The sequence below is a fragment of the Centruroides vittatus genome, unplaced genomic scaffold (genome assembly GCF_030686945.1).
Source record: "Centruroides vittatus isolate TY-2023 unplaced genomic scaffold, ASM3068694v2 contig_962, whole genome shotgun sequence".
Classification (NCBI taxonomy): Eukaryota; Metazoa; Arthropoda; class Arachnida; order Scorpiones; family Buthidae; genus Centruroides; species Centruroides vittatus.
This window is the reverse complement of record NW_027122638.1, coordinates 32,876-60,492: the sequence shown is the minus strand read 5'-3', so window position 1 is coordinate 60,492 and position 27,617 is coordinate 32,876. Positions and strand designations below refer to the sequence as shown.

Here is a 27,617-nt window from a genome sequence, read left to right as displayed (position 1 = left end):
CTTCAGAAAATGCAATGAAAACTTGATCATAAATTTGGCTATGAAATGTTGCAATCACTACTTTTCTCACACTTATCCGATATATTATCTCTTTCTACATCATTAGCCTTTTCTAAAGTCTGAACTTTGCTTTCTTCATTGAATAAATTCTCCATTTTAGTATTGGTTTCCTGAATGGAATTTTTTTACAGTTGGGCAGGGAATGATAATTTCCGTCGTCTTCTTGATTAAATGAATTTTCTTGCGTGTTATTTAAAGAAAACTGTCCTTGAAGTTTGAGTACTTGAGGTCTGGATGTAATTATTTTTGTCAATGCTTTGACTTGATTACGTATTGCTAATATGAATGGTTTATATCCAAGACAATGAGTATCTATCCAATTTTCCAATTTAGTTAATCCATCTTTCAAGTGTTAAGCTATTTCCTGAGAAAATTCTGGTTGACGTGTGGCACTGACCACCATTATTATGGCCATGGCATCCCTTAACTCAAAAGCAATTAATAATGACCAATCCAAGGAACCTGCTTCTAACATCAGTTGTGAAAGCTATCTTAACTGTACTTCTGATTGTGAACTGTACCTCTGCTTGCTAATTCTTGAGTCATTACTTCTAACTCAGCTGATAATGAAATTCCAGACCAACCATTTTTCAATTGTATTATGCATTTCTTTTTCCCATAAAGAACTATTTTCCGACATGTCAAGTGTTAATAAACTCTCATCTTCGGTATGTTGTGTTCCAGGCAGAAGCTGTGCTTCAATTGATTGAATATCTGCAGCCTCAGCCAGAATGTTATTATTTTCATTATTTTGAATATCCTGATAAGAATTACTTAAGTATCCACTATCACCAATCTCGTGAGTAATTGAAGATTTCTTCTTGGTAGTATTAACTGTTGTAGCTTTCAGTTTATCTTCCATTATCCCAGTTAAACTCACATTAGCACTTGACTGAATTGAAGAACTTGAACTCCTTCTAGGTAAACTTAAATTTGAAGAAGCTGCATAAATAGGAAAGGGCCAGTTAAATTCTCGATGAATTATTTGAAGTGATGTGATAAAATCATCAACTTTTCCACTCTGGTTCTTTCTTTCTTCAAAAATGATACGAAATAAAAATCTAAATGAGCAGATAAATATCCTAGATCCTTTAATCTTCCAGCTGATAAACGTTTTCGAGCATGTCTTGTAAGAATTGTGTCAATAAAAAATTCTTCAGCTGTATCTTTATCTTTGATCATTGCTTTTTTATCAGGAATATTTCTGGGTTCACTTGCTTGCTTCAAATCTTGAGTTTGAATGTGACTAGCAGAATTTTTATTAAAGGATGGAGTCATTTGATGAATTACACTACTGCTACTGTAGGCTCGACGTCTTGTAAGTGACACTGTTCCCAAAACAAATGAAAGATCATCTTCTGTTGGACTAACAGGTGGTGTTGGATGAGAAAATGAAAACTTATGTGGAGGGAGCATTGACAGAGATGCACGTGGTGGAGATTCGACATCACTTGGATCTATTGCTCTTAAAAATCTTACAAGCTCTTTTGAAAGCTCTCACTTGTTTGCATTTAATGCAGAATCAAGTAGTAATGTTGCATGCTGTAGGCTTACTGAAGCTACTTCCAAGTTTTGAAGTATAATTAAATATGATGCTGCAGTTTCTAAATGGCCTTGACTGAGACATTTCTGAAATAAATTTCTAGGATTTCCAAGGGCTGAAAAAAGGTAAGACCATAAAGCTAATTCAGTTTTTCTTGCACACTATACTACAATTTAGAGGAACACAGGAAATTCTCTAATAAAATCTATAATTCTTGGTAAAAGAGCATCAGGAATAGGTTCAGAAGATGTAGCTTCTTCTTCAAGTAGGCCCTACTTCATGTAATAAAAGTTCAAGAGAATGAGGAAAATATGGTAATGTTGCACAACTTTTTGCTATTTTCTAAGCATGATATCCTAAATTTCTCTTTAATAACTGTCTTAATATATGATGTAAATAAACCTGACTTGTTCGAGAAACAATGCATAAAGAATGGGTGGTTGAGCTATTGGCAGAACACAATACAGTATCATTTTCAGCTCCTAATATCACAGCATCTTCAAATAATAATGCCAAAGGATATATACATATATCAATAGAAAGCATAATCCTTTTTGACATGAAATTATGAGCAAGAGGTTTTTCCCCATCTCTAGGGAATAGTAGTAGCAATACTCTCATTCCATGTAAGCCACAAGTAATCCATAAAGCTTCTGTTAAATGTGGAGTTTTCTGGCTGATAATGGAAGATATCCAGACACATTCAACACTGGATGCTAATACAGTAGGTGCACTAAATTGAGGCACACCCTGATTATTATTAATTGTGTCTACCTTTCGATAAGCTGGATCTTGCTGAAATAAAAATAAACGCCCACATACATTTAGAAGTATACTTTCATCACCTTTCTTTGGCCACCTGACTATTTCAGTTCTTAATAATGTCAGTATTGCAGAGACAACACACGCAGGATGAACAACTAAATTTGAAATATCTAACTCGTGTAGACGAACAATATGCAAAGTTGAATTGGAAGATGAATATTTTTTTGTAAATGATATAATGTCAGATGAGAATCTGCACAAAAACCAAATAGACGATCACCAAGAACAGATAACTAATAAATAATTTCTTTTTCTGATAAATCCCTGTATTTATCAGAAAGAGAAAAACAAAAGTTAACTTTCAAATCTTAATGTAACTAGTTTCAAATTTAATTTGGTTTCTATAATTAAATATCTCGTGCATAGTTATCTCATTATTTATAGGCGTACGAAAGATTAAATCAGTATCACGTGTACAATATTCTTCAATTATTCTGGATCCGCCTATACGAAATCTTAAATTATTACTGATATTCATGCATTTCTCTGATAAGCATTTGCTTATAAATAGATATATTATTCGATTGATGTTAAATAATCATGTATTAAGTGACACAAAGCAAGTGTGATATGCATTATTTGTAAGTAAAAATTTATTTCTGCAATCAGTAATTTGAAATTTCTGCAAAAGTTAATGTATTTTTTGTAGAAATTTCAAATTCCTGATTATAATATTAAATTGCTTTCTAACTTGCCCTATGTTTTCTTTTTGTATAAATATAGCAATTTATTTAAAAAATATGTTTTGGATGCATTAAGAAATTTACTTAAAACATTAAGAGTTTTCTTACAGATGACTTTTTCTTACGTAGTAAGCAGATTTATAAAGGAAAAGGAATCCCTGAACACTTAGAAAACTAAAAATAGAGATTTATAAAATTAAAGTGAATCGTATAGAAAGTTACTAAAATCTAAAAGCCATTTTGAAAAATGTAAAATGTAAACCTACTCGCAGTCAAATATACTTTACAATGTGTCTGGAGCGTACTTAAATTTTAATTTTGATATTATTTTACATTAAAAATTAGTATTTTTTGGAGTAAATAATTTATTTACTTAAATGTCACATATTAATTTATTTAACTTCTGAAAATATTTACAATTTATTTATATGCTATTTTTTCTGCTGTAAAGTTTCGAGTTTTGAAGTGTTCTTATAAATTTCTTTATAATAATATCCACCAAATTATTATTTATATTAAATATAAGATCTATAAATCTTATGATCTTATTGTAGATCTTAATCTTGTTCAAGCAATTCTTCAATTGCCTGCTGGGTATGTAAGCTGCTTGTAGAACGGTTAAATTTTAAATTTGATATCATTTTATATTAAAAAAATTAGCATTGTTCCGATTTCATTTTGTTTTGGGGACGGTAGCCACGGAAATTACAAATATCTTAAGTACATTTATTTATATAATTATAATTTTTAACTATTTTTTGCACGTGGATTAGTTTAATACGTGTAGATTAATTAACACATACATATTAATCTAATTTTAATGTTGCATGGGTGTGTGTTCCCTTGAGTGAGTAGGTTTGTAAGAGTAATTGGCGTGAGAGGTTATGTCTTTTCTTATGAAACTGTGTCACCGCATTGTTCTGAATTAAAATTTTTATTTCTTTAGATATATCTTTGTTATTTTTTCTTCGATTTTTCAAATTTTGAATTAAAATAATTTTCAGCTAAATTAAATGTTTTCGATTGCCTATAAGTAATCTGGTATTGAAAAGAGTATTCAATTTTTCCTGCGAAAATAGAAATAAAAAAAAATTAAATAGAATAAAAATAGAATATTTAAAGAAATTGAACGTTGAACAGAAAACAGAGATGTGACACAGACTTATAAGCAGATACGTAAACACCTACACCAATCAGTTTTACGAACCAACTCACTTTAGAGCATATAAATCCAATACAACTTAAAATTATTCCCTCCTTTTGTGTGCAATTGAGTATTTCAGATTATTACGCATAATTTTAATTTTACATAAATGAAACTATTCACATAGACATAAATATACAAATACAGGAATAATATACAGCACGGGTTGCTAAACGTTACGTTATTTTATTAATTTGATATAAAACAATGACAACTAAAAATATTATTTCGTCAGAAGCACACATCTCAATCACATAGATCTTTCAGCCTTGACAACAAGTGAATTTAAACTCTCAGTTTTCACTCATCACTGCTTCACAATTTTGCATATTGATCTACTAATGATTTATAAACATGCAAATTTAGCGGGAACAGACAGCTTGTACCTGCGATCAATCACTCGAGTGGTTCCAAAAACAAACCTTTAACAACAATTATTAACTTCTAAATTATCGGGAAGAAGAATAAATTTCTATGTAGACAAGAAATGTAATTTTATCCTTTATTCTACAATCCTTCACTAGTAAGTTTGAGAATTTCAATCAGCACTTCTAACATCAAAAGATTTTCGATGATGATACAATCTTATTAACTCAATTTACTGTTACAAATGCATTTCAGAACCATGTAAAAGTTTTTCGTTCCCTCTTTAATAAATAGAAGAGAAGAGAGAAGAAACAGAAAAAGGAAACCAAAAATATCATGGTCACGGGGCCTCTTGTTTTCCCATTGGTTGCATTTTCTTCCCTTTTTTTGTAGCTGTCCATTTTTTCACGTTCTACAGATTTCCGGCGTGCTCTATCGCCGCTATTTTATTGTCGCCATTGCGCGGAAGCCAGGCTGCCAAACTACTGCGCGTACGCCAATTCGGGATAGAAAATGAAAATACGAGAAAAAATTCAACAGATCTAACTTTCAAGGACTTGTTCATAAATGGCATCTCCAGTGCCAATTCTCATTGCAAAAGTCATCTCTTCTGTTTCTTCGAGTCATCTCATTGTGTAAATAAAACTGAACACTCAGCATCTAATTCTTACAGTGATTATCATATAAAATTTAATTGAAAAAATATCTGAAGTAAAAGCCTGAAGGAGAAAACCACTTATTAGTGATAGTTGGTTGTGGGTTCGCAAATCATCAACATGGCGCTTTTGGAAAATACCTTAGTATCTAATACTTAAATAGGGGCCAGTTTCTTATTGAAAGTGCTCCCAGAAGGCATCGTCTCTTGGAGGATCATTCTTATTCCAAAACTTGTGACTTTAGACAGGTCTGGTTATTCTATTTTAAAATATACAATAATGGCTGTAAAATAATAAAAGTAAGTTTGGCGATCATAAATTAACATATTCATCATCAAAACTATAATTTCATACAACACACTACATTTCATTTTTGGTGTAAATACTTCTGATAAAAATTTAATTATTTGCCTTCCTTTAAAATTGGTAATTTAATTACAGTTAAGTAAATGTCTTCCAACTCGTGTATTTTCGAAACATTACAGTTTACTCTTTTAAAAAAGTCTTATAAAAATTTCGTATCATATTTTTAGCCTATGAATTAGAAAAATTAATTTTTTTTTATATAAATCAAATGTCAGTTTTTAATAATAAAAACCATTTCTCGTTTATTTTTCAACAGTTGTGGGTATTGTATTTAATTTAAATTTTTAATTTTTAGATATACGTAATAATTTCTGGTAAATAAATAAATTTAATATGACAAAATGAAGTTAAGTAAAAGAATTAAGTCTTACCAGGAATGAAATGTTTTATTTTTGTGTAACATGTTATTAAATAGAAAAACCTACAGCAGTACTTTTGTTTTCGCATAAAAATATTATATAATCTGCAAGAAAAGCAGATGTTTTTGATTAAAAAGAAAAATGATCAGCATAAAATAGCATTATCATCGTCTGAAAGGATACTTTTAAAGGATTATCATTCTCGTGTATTAACACATCGCAAAGTTAAGAACAAATATCTCTTCAAATTACAATTATTTTTCAATATTTAAATTACGTTTATTTAATTAAATATAACAATTGCGATATAAATAAATTTATGTATGATACTTTTATTAATTTATTTTGAATCCTCCGTATACCTGAATTTATTTGTTTACTGACTAGACACAACCTTAAAAGTTTCAAAGCTTGTTTTTTGAAAGTAGTATTTTTGTTGTCTTCTATAAATCTAATAAAGAAATATCTTTACATTAGTAGCGAACATCCAAACAGATTACAAAAGTTACTAAAAAAAACAAAATTTAGAAAATAAATTTTTAAGATACTCTCTTCTTAAATTTATTTTACACCAAACACACGAAATTTCTCAATTATTTGTAATGTCAAACGAAATAAAATCAGTATGATTAAATTAATTTACATGTAAAAGTTATCGCATTGCATATATCTTTTTTATATACAATTTCTTAATTAATTCTTGACTGAAACACAATTATAATCCTGATATATATTGTGATTTATTAATTTTTTATTGTTGTAATTTGAGTAATGTGTAAGAGATATTGATAACGCAGAAGTGATCAATATATTTTCGTTGTTCTGATTTACAGAAATGTGAACACAGTAAACCCTCCATTTAACAAACCTCGATTTAGCAGTGTTCGGACTTAAAGGACAAAATATTTCTTTTATATAGGAAGTATTTAAACCCTTTTCAATCTCTTTAATTTATTTTTTTCTTAAATTTTTAAATGTATTCTTCTATATATTATATTCTATATTACAGTGGTACCTTGGTACTCGAACATAATCCGTTCCAGAAAGAGGTTCGAGTACCAATATGTTCGGACTCCAAATCATTTTTTCTCATTACAAATAATGTAAAATGGATTAATGCGTTCTAATCCCCAGTTGATTCGCTAGTATTTTTTTATTGTTTCTTTATTCTTTAAAATAGTCGATATCGTCGACTTAGCCATAGAATATTGGACAGCGAGATCCGAAACACGCACTCCATTTTCGTGTTTAGCAATGATTTCTTTTTTCAGTTCGATTGTTGTTCTCACTGTTTTCCTTTTCACTTGACCACTTTCACTTTTATTCTTCTTGGGACCCATGTTTAAGGGCTAATAAATCAAAAGAAAAGGATGCTAATCCAAAAAATATAGCACAGCGTAAGTTAATGTGCATGCGAAACAATGACTGTCTCGTAAAGACCAACAACTGCCATATTATCGGGCTAGCAAATGGCTATAGAAATATTAATAATTTAAGATAATTTGGTACTAGAGTTAGGCGCCATCTCTTGCTAAATTTAATAATTAGAATTTTAATTAAATAATTTAAATAAATTTAGGCCTAACTGGACTGTCTCGTAACTGACGCCGCCGCCGTGGCGTCGGCGTCGACTTGGCGGGCTTTCCCGTTCGAGTACCAAAATTTTGTTCGGGAACAGGGGCATTTTTTTTCGAAATTTTTGGTCGGGTACCGATTTGTTCGGGTTTCGAAACGCTCGAGTACCGAGGTATGACTGTATATAAATGTTTAATTGTGTGTGTGTGTGTGTGTGTGTGTGTGTGTGTGTGTGTGTTTAATTTAATAGAGGTTAACGTTAGTAAATGATGTTAAAATGTTTCAATTAGTGAAATGCATTAACAAATTACACATAAAATATTATTATACTGACTAAAAAATTAATAAATTTGAAACGAAATGAAACGTCTTTATTTAATTTATTCAAATGTATAAAATGAAATTATCTAGAGAGAAAGAAAAATATAATTTATTTAAATATATGCAAAAATTTCTTTGAAAATTTTATAAATCTTAAATCTCAAAAACAAAGTTAGATAGGAGAATGTCGAGACCAGATATTGAAATCTTAGAAGCTGGAGTCATCTATTAACTATATACGAACTTCTGGTTTTGATTGGAAGTTACGTTATTTCAATTCAAAATTTTTCTTCAGAACGGAGTTAGATAGATGATCGGAATGACTCTATCGTTAACATGAAAAGTATTATGTATAGGGGGCAAGACACTACTAAAATCGAGAGCATTGTGACAAAAAATTATAGCCTTGAAGTGTGAAGATGTTACAATAAATAATTGCTCGTTGTTATATACGGGGTTGTGTACAGTACATTTCAATAAATTTGCTTTTCTTTTATTTTCTCAACAGATAATTTTATTTTATGTATTTTAACGAATTAAATGCAAACTTCTTATTTCATTTCGACTTTCATAATTTTTCGAAATATTGGCCCTATAAAGTTATTACGTAAACACTCCCTACCGGTAACTAATTGGATAAAACCACACAAGACTGGTAATTGGTCGTAGGTTCGCACCTCGCCAACGATCTAGTCACGTCGAGATTTTCTGCATTTCAAGTTTGTGACATTTGTGACATGTGATCTTCAAGTTTGTGACATTTAAATAGGGGCCAGTTCCTCATAAAAAGTCCTCAAGTGACGTATTCCCCTTGGCATATCATACACGTATCACATTGTTGTAAACAAATAAAAATAAAGTAATTACGAATTTTTGAACGGAATTATATAATGTATATATGTACATGTATACAGTATAATATATTTTGTACTGAGCATCAAATTTTTCAAGAGATGGGTATAATTAGGAATGTATTTTTTGTAATGAATTATTTTGGTTATTTTCGTGTAAATCTAATTTATCTTTTTATTTTATTGTATATAGACTATATATATCTTTCTTTTATAATGGAGTGCAAATATAAATATTTGCTCAAACGTTAAATAAACTTAAATGTTATTGCAATTTCCGAAAGTAATTTTTCTATTATTGTAGCTATTAATATAACAATTTCTTCTATAAAGAAATAATTAGTTTGGGATTCTTGATTTTTATTTTATTTTATTTTTTTATACAGTACTTTTCTACGAATTGTATATTGAAATCAGTATGAAAGGATGTAGATTTGACATTTTTAATATAAAATCGAGGATTGACTGAATTAAATTTCTTATATGACAAATGACGTGGTAAACAAAGTAATAATTAATTTCTCAAATTAATTAATTAATTACTTTTTTCTTTAATTATAAACAGATATAAGATATTTTAATTTTTTTCTTTCTCTCTGTTTAATACAGAATCTTAATTATTTCGATAAATTTTGTTTAGTAAATGTTATTTTATGACATTTTCAAATTTATTTACAATTATCCTTACGTAACATGGAGAAAAGAATCAATTTTACTTTCCTGGGGGCTGCGATTTTCAAATTGCATACCTACACATTTCCGCTGTCCTTCACCCTTCTGTCTGTCATTTGTCAATCTCGAGAACTAAGTTAAATACATGAAAATCGAGACCAGATCATGCCGTTGACTCTATTGGCATGACTCCATTGTTATCAGGAGAAATATAATGTACAGAAGCAAGAAGCTACTAAAATCGAGACCGGATATGGAAAGCTTAATAATGGAGACTTCAATTAACTATAATTGCTCGTGTTTTAAAATAATTTCCTACCGCCTTTTCGATAGAAACATTCGAAAATAAAAAGTCATTTTCTGGATGGTATTGGAATCTTTTGTTTAATTTTTCACACGGACATTCAAGATAATATAAAATATAGGAAATTGAACATTAATTATAAAAATTTGTACAGATTTTTAACAAAAATAATAGTAAACAATTTTTAGATTGATTCAACAAAGAAACATGAGATCCAGTTTGATTTTCTTCTATTTTTTTCTACCAGGGGTTTACTATTACTGGAGAAGATCTGAAGTGATTTAGGTTTGGCAAATGTATTGTTATTATTATTTTATATTTTTTTACATTTAGGAGCTTTTCAATTGCCTAAAGTCTAGAAGCATTAGATTTATTGCAGATTTATGATATATCAAAAATAAAATCTATGAAAGAAACTACATACTTCATCTCTAGGTAATAAGACGAAAGAACTCCATTCAGAGCTTGTTAACACGCAATAGATTCTATCATTTAAATAAATGTTTTCAATCATGTAGAAAATCTAGTTTCTGTTTTATTTACGAGTGAAAATTTAAAATTTCAAATAGACGTAAAGTTTTATTTTGTATAAATTGCTTCGGCTGACTATATAAATGATTCCAAGTTCGATTTCTTTTGTCTTGGTAACTATTTATTAACCTGTTTTTTATTATAATAAATATTTAATAATAGAAATATTTCGAATTATCTTAAATTTTCTTTGCTTAAAGAAAGAACAATAACTATGCCACTGCATATACTTTGTATAACAAAAAGTAATTAAATTTACATAAAAAATAATAGATAAAAACTCCTTAAAATTGTTTCAGCTTAACCAAAAAGCATCAAATCTGTCTTTGAAAAAGTGAAGAATTAAAGATTGGCTGGATTGTCTTACAAGTCTTTACTAACCTCACTGTTTGTTTCGAACTGTAGTAATGTTATACTTGTATAACATCACTACAGTTCGAATTTACTAATTTTAAAATCAATGTTGTTTCTTATTGTAAAGAATAATGAGAATTTTTTCAAACTAAAAATTCTTTTAATATGGGTATATACTATCCAAAACAACATGATTTTTAAGACATATTACATAATAAAATGAATTAATAAAAATTAAAATTAATTGTTTTTTAGTTTAATAACAGCGAAAGTGATATTTTATTTTTGACAGTTATGTTAATGTACAATTTTATCTTATAAGAATTAAACTTAAATGTTTAATAATTGTGTGTATTATAAAATTCTTTTTGAAAACAATGCTTTAAATTTTTTACAATAACCGAAACAGAAGGATCAATTGTTCAGATTTTTTTTGTAGACTGATGATATAACTATAATTAAATTTCATTCCTTTAAATAATTTCGCTGAAAACCATAAATTTATTTTTAAATGTGCTTAATTAAATTTTATTTATAATTACACAAATCCTAGGCAAAAAATTAGAATAATTACCTAAGTAAAAACTTACTGTACATTTTCTCATGAACAACACAAAGCACAAAACTTTTTCGACACTACAGAAACAATGCATATTTATATTTATCAATTAATCAGACGAATTAACTCAAATGCATTTTTGTTACAAATGGATATGCAATGACAAAAAAAAAAAAAAAAAAAAAAAAAAGAATAACACTTTGACCGTGACAAAATATTAGAATATTAGCAAAAACAGCCAGACAAACAGCCATAAATAAGTAAATTGTGATGCAAATTTGCATATTGCTAAGCAACGCAGTATAACAGTACAACATGGGGCATAGACGCGGCATCAGTGACAGAACTAAAAATACTATCATAGCCTTGCATAAAGCAGGAAGAACACAAAAAGAAATTGCGAATAATTTAAAGTACTCGCAGTTAACAGTCTCTAGCGTATTGAAACAACAAAATTATGTTTAAGTTTTAACTAACATACGCCAGAAATGTGGCGTAAACGAGCCACGACCGTGAGGGACTTGAGAAGGATTGTCGTGCGAAACCGCTTTAAAAGCGTTAAACACTTGCATGCACAATGCAGAGCAACTGGAGTGAACGTTAGTGGCCGAACCACATACCGAAGGGTTGCACGACTTGTACTTCAACTGCTATGTCCCAAGACGAAGCCATCTCTAACAGAAAAGCAACGACAAGCGCGTGTTAGATGGTGCAGAGAGATGGTCATGTGAGGAGAAGACGACTGGAACAACGTTCTTTTCAGTGACGAACCCCTGTTTTGTCTCTCCTGTGGTGACCAAGGCCCACGTGTATGGAGAACAACCAAAGAGGCCTTTGAAAAAGACTGTGTGAAGAGATCCTTGAAGTTTGCATCGTCTGTCATGATCTGGAGATGCATGAGTGTAACGGTGTGCATTCTTCGGGAACGTGTAAATGCACAAACATATCAAGACATCTTAGAGACGTTTATATCATAAGCAGAGGATATAGTTGAGGAAATATTTCTATATCAGCGAGACGGGGTATCCTCTGATACCGCGAAGTCAACGTTAAGTTGGTTAGAAAAACGATAGATTGTAATCCTGCATTGGCCAAGCAATTTCCAAAACTTAAACCTCATTGAAAATTTGTGGGCAGTCATAAAACGACAACTTAATGAACGGTGTCTAACTTCTAAACAGGAACTAGTGACGTGCATTTGGAACTGCATCACTAAAAAACGAATGTGAAGCATTAATCCGCACCATGCCTGACAGATTGCAAGCAGTGGTTATGGCAAACGGCGACGCCACAAAATATTAAGATTATTTTGTTGTAGTTTTTATATTTAACCCACATTTAACTAATATTCTAATTTTTTTGTCATGGTAAAACTGTTATTCTATTATTTTATCATTTCATTTCCGTTTGTAATAAAACAACATTTGAGTTAATTTGTCTGATTAATGAGTATAATCAATATACAAAGACATTGCTTGTATAGTGTCGAAAATAATTATCGTACTTTGTGTTGTTCATGAGAAAATGTACACTAAACTTTGAGTTAGGTGAATGTTTTAATTTTTTGTCTAGGAGTTGTAAATCATGAGCTCACAAAGAGAGATTTTCTAAACCTTTTTGTATTGCTTCATTTTAAATATAAACATTTAAAAATGTTTATTAATATATATTTGCTTCCTTTTCTTAATATTTTTCAGAAAATATCCTTTCTATGCAAGAATTTTTAGTACTTCAGAAGTTAGTATACACAGTAACAATATTTTACTCGCACTGCTATGAACAATATAATTCAAATCTGTGAAAAAATAGAGGATAAATGAGGGTTAGATGATGAAAAATTCTGGAAGATGTGAAAATAAATTTTATTTTAAAAAAACTAACTGATCTGGCGTCTTTTCATCATACCAAACAGCATAATAACAAGCAAAATAATAGTGTGGGAACGCCGGGAGGTAGGACGGAGTCGTACCTCCTTTTTTTTCGGCGAACAGGTCGACAAGACCCACCCCACTGTCATGGATGGCTAAATTTTTATGATATGCCGACTTGTCGGGATTGGGTAATTATTTGTCAGGTCGAGTGGAGGAAGTGTGTGGGTTCGTCGATAAGTTTAAGGCGATATTCGAAATAACGGAACCATGATAAAAACAAATAACGATTTATTTAGACAGATAAACAAAATACAGAAAATTTAACGCGTCCAGTTCCTAACCGCGGGAGAGAGAGAGTTCACAAATTCATACGGGGTCATACCTCTTCCTAGGATTGATCGGCTGTAATCGTAGAAATAATCGTCTCGATAAGCAAAAGGATCGGTCGTTCTCCGGTCGTGGAGGTAGGCAGGAGGATCGGTCGTCGGGCTCGTCGTCGGCGGGCCTAGGAGTCCTCGATTCTTGACTCGAATCAGCAGGGACGTGCGTCTCCTTCGAACCTTCAGCGACCCCGTTATCAGCCTTGTCTCCCCTTATATACTCCAGGTCACGTTCTTCTCGATTACCAATCGCGATAGTGGGTGAATCGCTGATGAGTCGATCTCCGTGACTAAGAGTTTGGATCCGGAGAGAAAGGAAGTGCTTTTCGACGGCGGAAGGCTGCACATCCTTTAAATTTCGACCTTTTTTTCCCGAGTTTCCACAAGGGGATTTGAACAACAAAAAAAAGATTTTGGGCCGGGTGAAACCCGGTCCTCACAATAGTGTTTTCCGAAAAACAGATTCGAAAATACAAAATATAATTTTCTGCTAAATTACCATCTTAGCCTTATTGGTATGGGTTAGTTGGTGAATAGTATATTGTTAAGTCTTCTACCAGAGTCTACTCTGCTGTTTTTGACTCAGGTTAAACCTAATATTCAAGCTTATAACGTGTTATATACGAGAAACAAAAGTCGTCCGCTAATCTTAATTTATAATTTTCGACGCGACTGTAAAGTATCATGTACAGGGGCAAACCATTTGAGGAGCGAGCATATATTTCAAATTAAATAATATGCTCTTCACCTCAAATTAGTAGTGTCTTGCCCCTGTACATCATCCTCTACCTTATAACAATAGAGTCGTGCTGGTCATCTTTATAACTCTGTTCAGGGGAAAATTTTTAAATTGAAATAATGTGACTTCCTGTTTGCATCGAAAGATTTGTATATAGGTAATTGGGGACTCCTGCACCTAAGGTTTCCATATCTGATCTCTTCTTTCGTCTATCTAACTTCTTTCTCGAGACAAGGGAAGATAGACTGACAGATGGACGACAGTAAAAATTTATAGCAAATATATAATAATTTACTGCAAATATATCTTATTTATATAAATATAAATGATTTATATTTATATAGATAGGATATATTTGTAGTTTATATGTAATAAGAAAACATAGAAGTTTAGAAATAATTTATTTTACTCTTAACTGTTATTCTTTGATAATTATTATAATGTTTGCTTATTTTATTGCTGAAAAAAGTAATCATGTATAAAAAAAAGAATTATTTCGAAAGAAAATATTTCATTAATCAGGATTTTATTTACAGGAAAAATATTTTTTAAAGTTGTTTCAAAAATTAATTTTACCTGATTATTTTTAATAAAACGTGGACATATTTTAAATAATATTTCATTTCAAACTATTTAATGTATTTAAATTATTATAATTATCTTACCGTATTACAATATATAACGATTAATGACTATTTTTACTTTTTTAATTATTTTACATCTACAAGTATTTATTCTATATTAATTGCTAAAGAAAACACTTTTATACATTGCAATTAAATCTGCTCGGCAAATAACTGTATTAGTTACAAAATATTTAACAATTGTCAGCTACAACGACAAATCTAAACCTCATTCTCAAGCACAGCTTTTATACAAAGTAATCTGAAACAACGCTCACAGTTGATAAAAATGAAATTATATTTTAATTTTTTACAAATTGCACATTTCAAATTATTTGCTAATTACTTTTATTACTGCTTTTACTTCCCAATTATATGTATCATATGTTATTTTGTTTTATAAACAAATTGGGGATTTTCACATTAAACCAAAGTAAATTTAAATGAATTGTGCTATAAGGAGAACCGGTATGAAATGTTTAGAGTAGCACCTCTTTCCTTCTTTTCCCCTTTTGTCGTCTATTTCATTTCTGAAATGTTCTCTTCTTGATTGTCCATCCATCCAAGTCTTTGAGTAGAAACTGGATTTCTCACAATCAATATCGTTTTTTTAATACTACTTCACCTGTTTCCATCTTTCCCTTCTCGTTCTGTTGCTTTATTTTTACTTTCTACCAGTGAAGTTTATATAACATCTGCGATTGCCTAACTAATGCAAAATCAATGTGTATCTAACAATCTTTCAACTCAATTCTGAATCTTAAGCCAAATTCAGCGTTTCATTTTATCCCTCGTAATATTAATTAAATACCTCCCTGATTCCTGTAATATTAATTAAATACCTCCCTATCAAAATAACTTCTGAAAAAGTGACCATCCCAAATAATTCCCGTAATATTAATTAAATACCTCCCTGATTCCCGTAATATTAATTAAATACCTCCCTGATTCCCGTAATATTAATTAAATACCTCCCTATCAAAATAACTTCTGAAAAAGTGACCATCCCAAATAATTGCGGGGGCCATAATTTTTGGTAATCGAAAAATTCCATTATCCAAAATTATAATTGTTAGGGAAAGAATCAAAAGATAAATATCTTAAACAAATTAAGAATATTAATTTCAATATAATAGTACGATTAGAAATAATTTCCTAATCTACTAAAAACAATGGCTAATCATTCATTGTAATCTCAACGTATTGGTGGAAGTATGAATTCCAAATGGAAATACATAATAGTGAAATTAGTACTAAATAAAGTACAGTCCTCATATGAAAATTATTTATTAGAATTCCTTTCTTTTGCTTTGTTTGTCCTTTTCAGATATGGAAAAATTTGGGGTAGGAGGCCCTGAAGCTATATACCTTCCACCGATCTAGACTGGAAATCACGTGATTTCAATTTAAAAATTTTCCCCTGAAAGGAGTTAGATGACCGGCACGACTCTATTGGTAACAAGAAAAGTATGATGTACAGGGGCAAGACACTAGTACTTTGGAGTGGAGAGCATATATTTAAATTAAATAGATTAAAAATTGCAGCCTGGCATTGTGACGATATCACAATAATGTTTGCTCGTTTACTTGTTTTGAAATACGTGAAGTTAGCATGGTTCATTTGACTTATGTTTAATCTATCTATCAGCTTAATACTACGGTATTAACGTAATATTTCGAATAATAAAATCTCTTAAATAATTTTTCAGGATAAATTTCTGTTTATATAAAGAAAAATATCAAGATTTTAAAATATTTTTCCATTAAGTAAGATTATATTTAAATTTTTTATATTCTGAAAGAATATTAAATGATTTTCGTCAAGTGAAAAAAAGTTAAGTGCGCTAAAGTTTAATTAAATAGTTTATTTAATTTTGAATGTTAATACATAGTTAAGTACTCATCTTTTTGTTTTGGTTTTACATATTATTTAACGATAATGCGAGTTTATATAATGAATTTTATTTTGTACTTTAATCCTTATAGATTAAAATACATTTCTTAGTTATTTATTTTTCTATACATATAATTTGCAAACGATCGATTATAATACGTCATATTATAAAACACATAGTTGAATCAAATCATTACTACACAAAAATTTAAAATAGTTTAAGTATTTTAATAATAGACCTCAATATAGATATTTATGTAACTTCAAAGGATAACCGCTGCAAACTATTTTTGGAGAAAATTAGTTATTTCATAAATTGTATTTACGATAATAATAATACATAATGATTATTATAATAATATGATTATAATTAAATATATATGCAAATAATACAGATTTTTGAACCTGTCATCATGATGCTTCGACCTTGTAAATCCTCCAAATGGCCTATTGTGAATTATGTAAATTCAACTTTTAATATTAAAATTTTTTTTACGATTTATATAAAGGAATAAATTTAAATAGTAGATTCTACAGAAAACACAACTTTTTGATAAGTAGTTGACTGTTTGTTTATAACTATTTCTGCACTGTGGACATAAAAAGGGCTTTTTTAAGCAACCCATTATAGGTTCGACCAGGCCCATAATGGGATGAGAGCCAACTAATCTCGACAGACCTTCCCCTCAAAAATTCCTGTTCTTTCAACCCATCTTGATCTGATTCCTGGTCCCATAGAGCGGTAGGCTGCCATTTTAACCGCACGGCCATTCACCTACCCTACTTTAAAATGTTGATGTACTATTGACTAGGAGCTAGTTCTAATCCGATTTATAACTTTTTGAAAATCTACACCCACAAATGACAGGCAATTTCTGATCAGGTCTAAGTTTATAATCTATAATATATAGTCTATAATAGTCCGTAAGTTTCTTTTGAAATCATGGATTAGTGAAGAATTTATACCAATTTGAATGTCCTCTTTAAAGTTCAGATCTCATAATAAAAATAACTTTTAACCATGTGAATGACTATAATTATCTGGTATCATTCGTTAATACACGAAAACAAAATAATTTCTTTAATCTACGCCTGAAAACAAACAAGACATATATTGTTCTTTGTTAATACAATAACCAATGAAGCTTTTATTTAAAATTATTATTTTATTGTTGTAAGTCAAAATGTACTTACTATATTGTATTAATAATATATTGTAGTATTAATAATAATAAATTTTATTCTTGTAAGAAAAATAAATAAATAAAAATCTCACTAAATGTACATTTATTTCGTACACTGAAAAAGAGCAATATTAATTATAGAAATGTTTCAAAATAAAAAATAAAAATGATAAAATTTACATAGAAAGCTTCCAAACTAAATGAAAGAAGGAGAAATGAAAGATCTTACTGATATTGCATGACATTAAACTTAAAACACAAAAATAAATATAAAATGAAAATAGAGGATGATAGAGAATAAATTATTACACGCCGAGAGACTTTAATTCTAAATCTTATTTTTAATTGAAAAAAAAATTAATTTAATTAGTATTACAGTAACTGAATTGAAATGTTTGTTAGAAATATAATGGAATTAAAATAATTAACCGTGATAAGTAAATGAAAAATGCATTAAAATCTTACTTAGATTCAGAAGAACAATCATAAATTTATGGATAAAAAACTTCTAAAGAAAATTTACTTCAATAAGAACGTTTGTTATTTTTTTCGTTGTAGAATGTATCAAGGAGAAACTAATTTTGAAAATCTTTCGCCAGAAATAATAAAATTAAAAGAAGTTTTTGCACAAATCTTAAAGTCATACCATATATTTTAAATTTAAACATGTTATTACGAGAATATTAGCAAATGTCTCATTTCTCAAGTTATTAGTGCAGTTATTTCGATGTTCTCCTTTCGGCAAATACATTTTGTTAAATAACTTACACCATAATTTTCATAAATGTAACGTAGTTTTCTCTTTATTGCTGTCTTTCTACGAGGTTGAACGAAGTTCCTGCCACCTGTTCTCTTACTCCATCGAAGACTTTAAAACCGGCCATTTGTCCTCGACTAACCTCTGACCTGTCACGTGATTATAACGTGGCCAGTGGATGCTTAGTCTTGATTTATGTGAATGGTAACCCTGTAACACGTGACACACCCAACCCATTCGTGTTGGGTGTGTCACGTGTTACCAACTCGTTCAGTGAATGGTCTCATTGAGCGGGTTGGTACCACGTGACACTCCCAATTCTATTCACGTGACTGGAAACTGTGCACTTTGGAATGTTTATTAAGACAAACATTAGCACAACTAGGTATCAAATCAACACGTTACAATAATTTTTTTAAAACTAAATATATAGCCTATATAATTAATTTGTAACTGAATCGTTTTATCGCTTCCAGAAAGATAAAAGTCATTAATCCATTTGATTGTCAAATAAATATCTACAACTTATCTATAGTTGTAGATGTTATATCAGATAAGTCGTTATCTTCAATTTATTCGCTTGAAAAAAATCAAAAGATTATGCGGATTATATATTATCCATCGCTTATCTAACCATTCATTGTATACCATTTTGATTTATTTCAAAATCGCTTGTTGTCACTAGTGACGTCATAATTTGTGTGTATAATTTAATTACTTACGATTTATTTTAAATAAAATCTAGATTAATAGTAGAGTAGATTTAATTATTATTAATATTCTATAATTATTTATTTTTATTTCAAAGTCGCGTCTTTTTTATAGAAAATCTCGATATATCTATTCAATTTTTGCAAAGCCTTAATAAACCTACACTCAGAGCAGGAAAAAATATAGACTAAATAAGTAGGATAGAGTAAGATGAAGAAGGGACCAAATGGAGTATGGAGTAGAATAGAAATATTAGGATAGAGAAACGAATAGGATGAAGTAAGGAGTAGAATAGAACGTAATCTTTAGAAAATAAGAATAGAAATGTAGCCTTATACTTGGTATCAGCCGTTAAATTTTATCATATTTCTTTTAAATTAAATTTTCCAATAAAACTTTTAATTAAATTAGAAATATAACATTCATTTTAATCACTTTGCAATTTTATTCTAAAACGTATTGTTTTAGAATAAAATTGATTAAAAACGACTATTTATATTTCTAAAATTATAATTATAGTTTGTTAATTAATAAAATTACTAAAAAATCGAAAACCGAAATATTCGAGGAAGGTTTTTTTCCAACCTCCGATGGACCATAAAACAAAGGTAAGAGTAAATAACAAATTGAATTTATTACCAAAAGTTAGATACAAACATGTTTACTTTTTCGATATAATCACCGTGAAGATTGAGGCATTTGTCTATTTGTGGACGAGCATTGTAATTCCCTCTTAATAGAATGTTGCCGCCAGTGATGGCCATTGAGATGGGCCTTAACCTTGTTTTGAAAATCGTCATTAGTGTCGTCAAAAAGTAACCATGGGTGTTCCTGACTTATGGTAATAAATTCAATTAGTTATTTACACTTGTTTTTGTTTTATGGTCCATCGGAAGTTGGAAACCCGCCTACGTATATTATGTTTTAATTTAGGATTAAAGCAAATAAAACTACAGATTGCAAATAAAAAAATATTTGTATTCAGAATAATAATATATAGATTGTCAGTTGTAAGTTACGTAAATTTTTTCCGCTAAAAGTATTCAAAAATGTAAGTAATTCAAATTGTAATTCAAAAACAAAAAATGTAAGTAATTCAAAACGTAATTCAAAAATTATATAATTAATTGGGGCTCTTTTGCCTCTAAACTTCTCATATATGGTCGAGACTTCATGTAACACCGTTCTCGAGGTGAAGGAAAGACGGACAGACGGACGACAATGGGAATTTATAAGTCTATAACTTTTCCAAATTGCAGCTCAAAAACTGTCATTCAAATATGCAAACTGATAAATATTCTTAAATAAATTCATTATTTTAAAGCTATATTTTGTGTAAACTTTATATAATTTCATGTTTACTCACGCTTTTCTAAATATTAAAATTAAATAAACAAATGCAGTTTTATACTATTTTTTTCAAGGAAAAAACGGTTTGAAATGTATAATAAAAAAATAAATCATCAATACAGTAAATATTTTTATTTTTTTAATATTTTGATACTTATCAAACAGAAATGTTTCTGCCTTTCAAATATTTTAAACATAATTCTAGTTATCAACTTGAACTTATTTTAATATCTTTACCCATCTGACTCCATTGGTTTTTTTAAATATTTTATTATTATTTTAATATTCTTTTAATGTATTTTCATGCTACATTGTAAGTGAAATAAGAAATATTATAAGGCCATGTATCATTTATTAATACCTAATCATAATAATATGCTTTTAAAATAGAAAAAATTAACATTATTTAACATGCAAAATTGTGATGTTCTATAAGGAAGTACCGGTACATTGCATTCAAAAAGGTATTGTTGTATTTATTTCTTAAGAACCGAGTTAGACACATGAAAGCCGAGACCGGATATGGAAAGACTTGCGGCAGGAGGCCCCGATTACTTATATTCAAAATTCAGGTCAAGAACGGAAGTTACGTGATTTCAATTCAAATTTTTCCCGAAACAGGATTAGATCCGCGTGACTCGAATGTGTTAACAGTCGAGTCATGCCGACCTAATCCGTCAGTATGATGTATAGGGGCAAGCCACTACTAATTTGCGGTGAAGAGCATATATTGCTTTAAAAATCAATTCTTTAAATATTTCTTCAAAAAAATTCATGAGACTTCATAGGTTAAATCCGAAGAAGTTAATTTATGTTTTTTTGTCTAGACCGCATTTCATCACAGACAAAAACTTCTGAGTGTTATCTTCGTTATTCTTTATTTACTATGCATTTCGGTTGCAAGATTTTTTTGTGTAACTTGCACCCCTCATCTGGTGTTACATTTCTACAAATTGGAATAAATACAATTATAACAGTGATTATTATGGTGAAATTACAACTTTACAAATTATAACTATTATTATATCTTCCATTATTTGGATATATTTACACAATAGTGAACAAACCAGTTTTATGTTTAGACATACACGGTGTTGATGTATCCCCTAAGGCATTTCTAACTGTCTTTCTTTCTGTTTGCTTGCTCTTAAGCTGCTGCCATTTCCTCCTATACGTTGTCAATCTCCATGCCATTATTTAAGTTTATGGTTTTCTTTTCATTAACAATTGCGAAGAGTTCTTTGAATTCACGTAGATAACTGTCTTTTTTTCTATGGATTATTTTAAAGCAATATAAAGAAACCCGCACCATTAATATAATACATACAGCATGTATTCTTATAGAAGAGCATATATTTTAAATTAAATAAACTTTAAAAAAATGATTAAAAATTGCAGCCCCGTATTGTGACGATGTCGCAATAAATAATTGCTTGTTTTATATCTTAATAATTATTAATTTTTTAAAATTTAAATGATGAGTCCACAGGGCGTTTTCTCATATACAGCTTGGGTTTGGACAGCAACACAATAGAGACCTGGCAGGGGAACCATCAAAAATTTCTTGATAGTTGCCCGGAGCTGTAAGCTGAGGCCTTCCTTTATTAATAATTAACAAGTTTTAAATTGTTTAATTAACTTTGTATATGTACTGTACAGTATATGGAACACAAGTTTCATAGAATTAGAAGATTGTCTAATGCTGTAATTTACTAAGAATACCGATTCTTCACAAAGGACTTCATATTAAGTGATCTGACGTAATTGAAACTTGAACTGTACTGTACATCAATCTTTAAGATAATCTTTTACTTTACCTTATTATGTATACATAATAAATAAAGTACTGGAATTGTGTCAAATCTGGCCCTCCGACGTTTATACAAATTTCCACGTTCCCTTGAACACCCCAAAAAGTCAAAAAATGGGGGAAAATTTAGTGTATGTTTGTGTGTGGCATAGGTGTTAATAAATTTTGGTGGTTTAAGGTCGAGAGATGTGTCACGTGCCATATTTGGGGACAGGTCGAACTTAAAGAAGATTTTAGTCGTTATTAGCATTTACAATTTTTATATAAAATTCATCAATAACTTAAAAATTAAAGTTTTTTCCCAGTTCATAATAATTAGTATAAAAAGTTTTTATAACAAAATCTCATAACAGGTGGCGCCAGGCACAATTTCATTTCTTATGATTAATAATATAAATGTTATTTTTAAAACAAAATCTCATAACAGTCGTGAAAGTTACTCAACTCGTTCATAGACTTTTTTAACATCAAATTGGCAAATTTTTTAACACCAATCGTGGCCGGCCCGTTAGTCGGGCCGGCCACGTGGAGTTTTCCGAGTTTTCTTCGCGCGTCTAATACCTAAATACTCTTTCCTATATAAAAAAAATTCCTCTCGAGAGGCACCTCCCTGGCAGATCGACTGTTTGTTGTCTTGTCGTATCCTTTTAACCAAGAAAAACAAACATAACGGTTAACCAGTTATTGTTTACGTCCCAGTTTGAAAGTATGACGTTTGTTTCTCTAATATTTATCACAATGGATGCTGTCTGCATCTCTTATCACATTTCATGTATATGTTAATTCGTTTTGTATTCAACCGGATCGAATACAATAGATAATTTACATTATCGCTTTCTCCTATTATTATTCTGTCATATTGAAAATGAACTTTATAGTAATATTAAGTTTGGTTTAAAGTTTTCTTAAATTGTTAAACCATTATTATATTGTTAACACTTATCTACGTAAATAATAAGTTAAGCCCTGTTACAGAGACATAGTACTGTAATTAGTATCTAAATAACAATTGCAGAGCGCATTGCAAATCAATTCAGACATTTTAATGTACAAATTTATCCAGTTTTAGATAATTTACATTATCGCTTTTTTGATATTGACTCAACATTTATTAACATAATAATAAATTGAAGGCATACTTGAAGTATGTTAATAGTACCATGACAAGAAATTAAGTCGCGAAATTTTAATCTTTTATTGTGGAATAAATTTCTTGTTTTCGTTAGAAGTGTATATCCTTATTTCAAATCTTTTTGAAAATTTTGAAATAATCTATAAGAAATTCCAAAGGATTAGAATTTTAATAAATTTCATCTGTTAAAGGTTTTTATTTATTGTCGAATTATTACATTGTTTAATCATAAACTGATGAACAAATTTGATATTTTCGTTACCGATAAATTTCAATCTGTAATAGAATTTTATGTCGTTTTAAGTATATTAATTTTTTACTGTAACGAAATTCCAACAAGAATTCGAATCCAGTTCTCGATCTAGCAATTATTGGAGCGAGAACTTTAAACAGAAAATAAAACTGCTTTGTACCATCCGTTTGGACCATTTTCAAACAGATAAACAGATTTTGCTTGGAAACGACCATTATTTTAGTGTGAAGGACCACTGATGTTTCGATCCCACTTTTACTGTTTGGCGGCAGATTTTCTCACTGCTGGCATACTTTTCTGGGAATCTGCTCCATATGATACCGCAGTATGATACGAAGGACATTGATAGCATACAGATAAGCAAAAGTACCGTACCATCGTCAACGAACGAGCCGACTCGCTTGCCAAGTCCGCAGCCAATGATATCACCTTTCCTGTCACATAAAACAAAGTCAATCCCACAGTACTCAAAAGTCTTCTGTAAGACCACCTAATAACTGAATGACAGGAAAACTGGGACTGTCACAGTAACTCATCTACTTACCAATTTCCACCCCCCAAATGTAAAGAAAAGACTTTACAACAATTGGTATGTTCCACACTTTATGACAATCCAGTTCATAATGAATCATGGACGTTTCAATAGCTATCTGCGCAGAATCACCAGGGATAGTAGTGGACTCTGCACGGTATGCGATACAAACGACAGCAACCTCCATAATCTGTTCAACTGTCCAATCCTAGAACTCCAACGCATAGAACTACGACTACTACTCACTGCTAACAATAAGACTTTTCTCTGCAACTGCAAGACTCTCACTGAAAACAAAAAAAAAAAAATATGCTCAATTCTACAACATGGTTAAAATCTACAACAGGCTTACGTCTGTGCCGTCCTTTTCGTCCAACATTTGACTTTGTTCTTGTATCCTTTGTATTACGAACAATATGCACAATATCTCTGATATTACTTGTGTACGACATGTATCTTTTAACAGTACCGCGAATCACCTTTGTTTTGTTTGAATTCGCGACTACCTACAATTTTATATAACTATATATATACGCGATTTCCATTATTCTATGTATTGTACCTTCATTATCTTTATTGTACATTTCAGTTATTGTACCAAGTTTATATGTAACTATTATTAGCTGTGAACAAGCACATTATTTGTTAATTTTCCTAGTAGTACCTATGTGGCACTAGGAATGTACAGTACACTTATTTTGCACCTAATAAACAATAATGAATAAATGAATGAGTACTTTGGCCTACCCAGCTCCAGATTTGTGGCTTATCGAGCATGGTGTGACTGGCCAGAGTGCCACCCGTGTTCATCTAGCAGCGCGAAGAATCTGGAACGGCGGTTGCAATATCTGTAGGCAAATCTGTTGCAGGATAGCATAAGATGCCCGTTCGCTCTGCCTCATGTATCCAGGGAAGAATATGTCTTGCAATGTACTAAAATTGCTTTAAATTGTGCCACTGTTGCACAGGAAATTATCTCTTTTCTAGAATATTGCAATCTCTTATGACGTTTGCACTAATAAAGTTTCATTTAATTACAACGCTTACTCCTTGATGCATAACTTATTTTGTCAATGAGTGTAATCCAATCGATCTTTGTGGTACTCGTAACGTATATTTCAGTATAATGAACAAGATGGAAATTTAATTAAGTGATAGCATGAATTTTTTAAAGTATGGTCTACAACATCATAAGGTATAAGTTTGAATTTGGAACGTTTGTTCAAAGCCCATCGTTATATCAATAGTTGATTACCATTACTCGTAACACAGGTAAAATCAAATGGATTAGATACGATTCTTTAGTAATTCCATGTCTAATTTATTGTTATAGAAGTGTTTGGAGAGACGAAATGTAATTTCGTCTTCGATTATTTAATCTCTAATACAAGCTATGTAATTGCTGAGAAATTCGCGAGTTAAAGTTTCCTAATATTAATATACAAGGTAATTCATTGGTGATCAGCTTTTTTCTTCAAAACCGTTGGAGATAGGAAGATGGTTGGCGACCTGGTTACAATTTTGGTGACCTTGAATGACCTAGAAAATCAGTGTCTTTTGAGATACAGAACAAATTAGGTTTTTTTTTCTTTTAAATTATAAGGGGTGCTTTTGATCGTTGGTTGTGACAACGGATATAAACGGTACAATCTATCTGAAATTCAGCCATCTGTATGCGTTTATTTAATTACATTACAGTAAATTGGAATCGTACAGTACCAAATATTTATCGGTTTGATGAGTGTCTTGCTTTTACAGTTTTTTTTTACACATAGAAGATCGCTCTGTTTCCAAAACTTTTTCCGTTTAGGCAGGTTGCCGTTTTATGCAATAACCTGTATAACTGTATTATAGAATTGAGAATAAAATTTTGACTTATATTATTATGTTATAATGACATCTTAGTTTTAAAAACTGTGAAATTATATAATATTTTAAGTAAGGTTAGGTCAATTTTATGCTTAAAATACACAGTTTAATTAGAACAAAGTTAATAAATACGTTATAATTATAAAATAATCTTTATGTTTTAAAATAAAGCAGCTTTTGTAGATCTGTTTTACTGCATATTCATTTATTATGAAGCTACTCATAATAGTAATATATTAAATAAAAATATTTTAAACTTAAGTTTGAGTATTTGTAAAGTAAACACATGGAGAAATTAATACAATAGTAGATTTGTTTACTTACATCTCTAGGAAATAGGAAAATAGAATATAATACAAAGTTTATTACCGATTTGAAAATAAATAAAATTCCATCCATGCATGATTAATCTGTATTATTCAAGTTTGTGTGTCTCTTTTAAACGAGACAATTTTAATAAATAGAAAAATAAAAAGGAAATTTTAAATTACAAAAATAAGACAATTTCTAAGAAGTTATTATTTTTTATTAAATAAACATTTGTAATAAAATTATGCATTCAAAAACATCTAGTAACTTTTCACATCTTTTGACATTAAATGATATTGGATATTTGCTTCATTAATTTAAAAAAACAAATATATTATTACGTTTAAATAAATATAAATTACAATGTGGTTTTTAATGTTTTTGTTTTAAATTTTGAAAGTAATACTTTGTTTATAAGTTATAACGCTATAATACACTTGAAATGGAATTAAGCGAAGAAGAAATCAATAAAAGAGATAAAATGTATAATTTGTTGATTCATGTTATTATAATTATCTTTTATAAGTCAAAGCAAAAATTTCTATTACACTGGTTTCATCTCCCAAAAGTAGAGTACAATGTTTCATAAGTTTTTTAATAACGATCTTTTAATAATTCGATTTTTTAATAACGTGACTTCCGGTCCGGACCGGAAGTCACGTTATTTCAATTCAAAAATTTCTGGAGAATGGAGTTAGGTAGATGACTCGATTGTTAACAGGAAAAGTACGATGTACAGGGGCAAGACACAACTATAATCGAGACCAGATATGGAAAGCTTAGTTTGAATTAAAATGTAGCTAGCATTATGAAGATGTCACAATGAATTTGTCGAATTTTTCCTCTACTTTTCTGAATAACTTCTTCTATTTTCTACCTGGTTGTAAATCTTTCAAAATTCATTCAACTTAATAATACCAAATAATAAATTATGATTAAATTAATACGATAATTTTAAGCCGATATTGAGTATT

The 27,617-nt window shown here is 29.8% G+C and overlaps 1 pseudogene; it reads right to left on the bottom strand.

Moving 5' to 3' along the window:
- Positions 1-77: 77 nt before the first annotated feature.
- LOC136985349 (guanine nucleotide exchange factor subunit RIC1-like) lies at positions 78-24,917 on the bottom strand (annotated as a pseudogene).
- Positions 24,918-27,617: the final 2,700 nt, after the last annotated feature.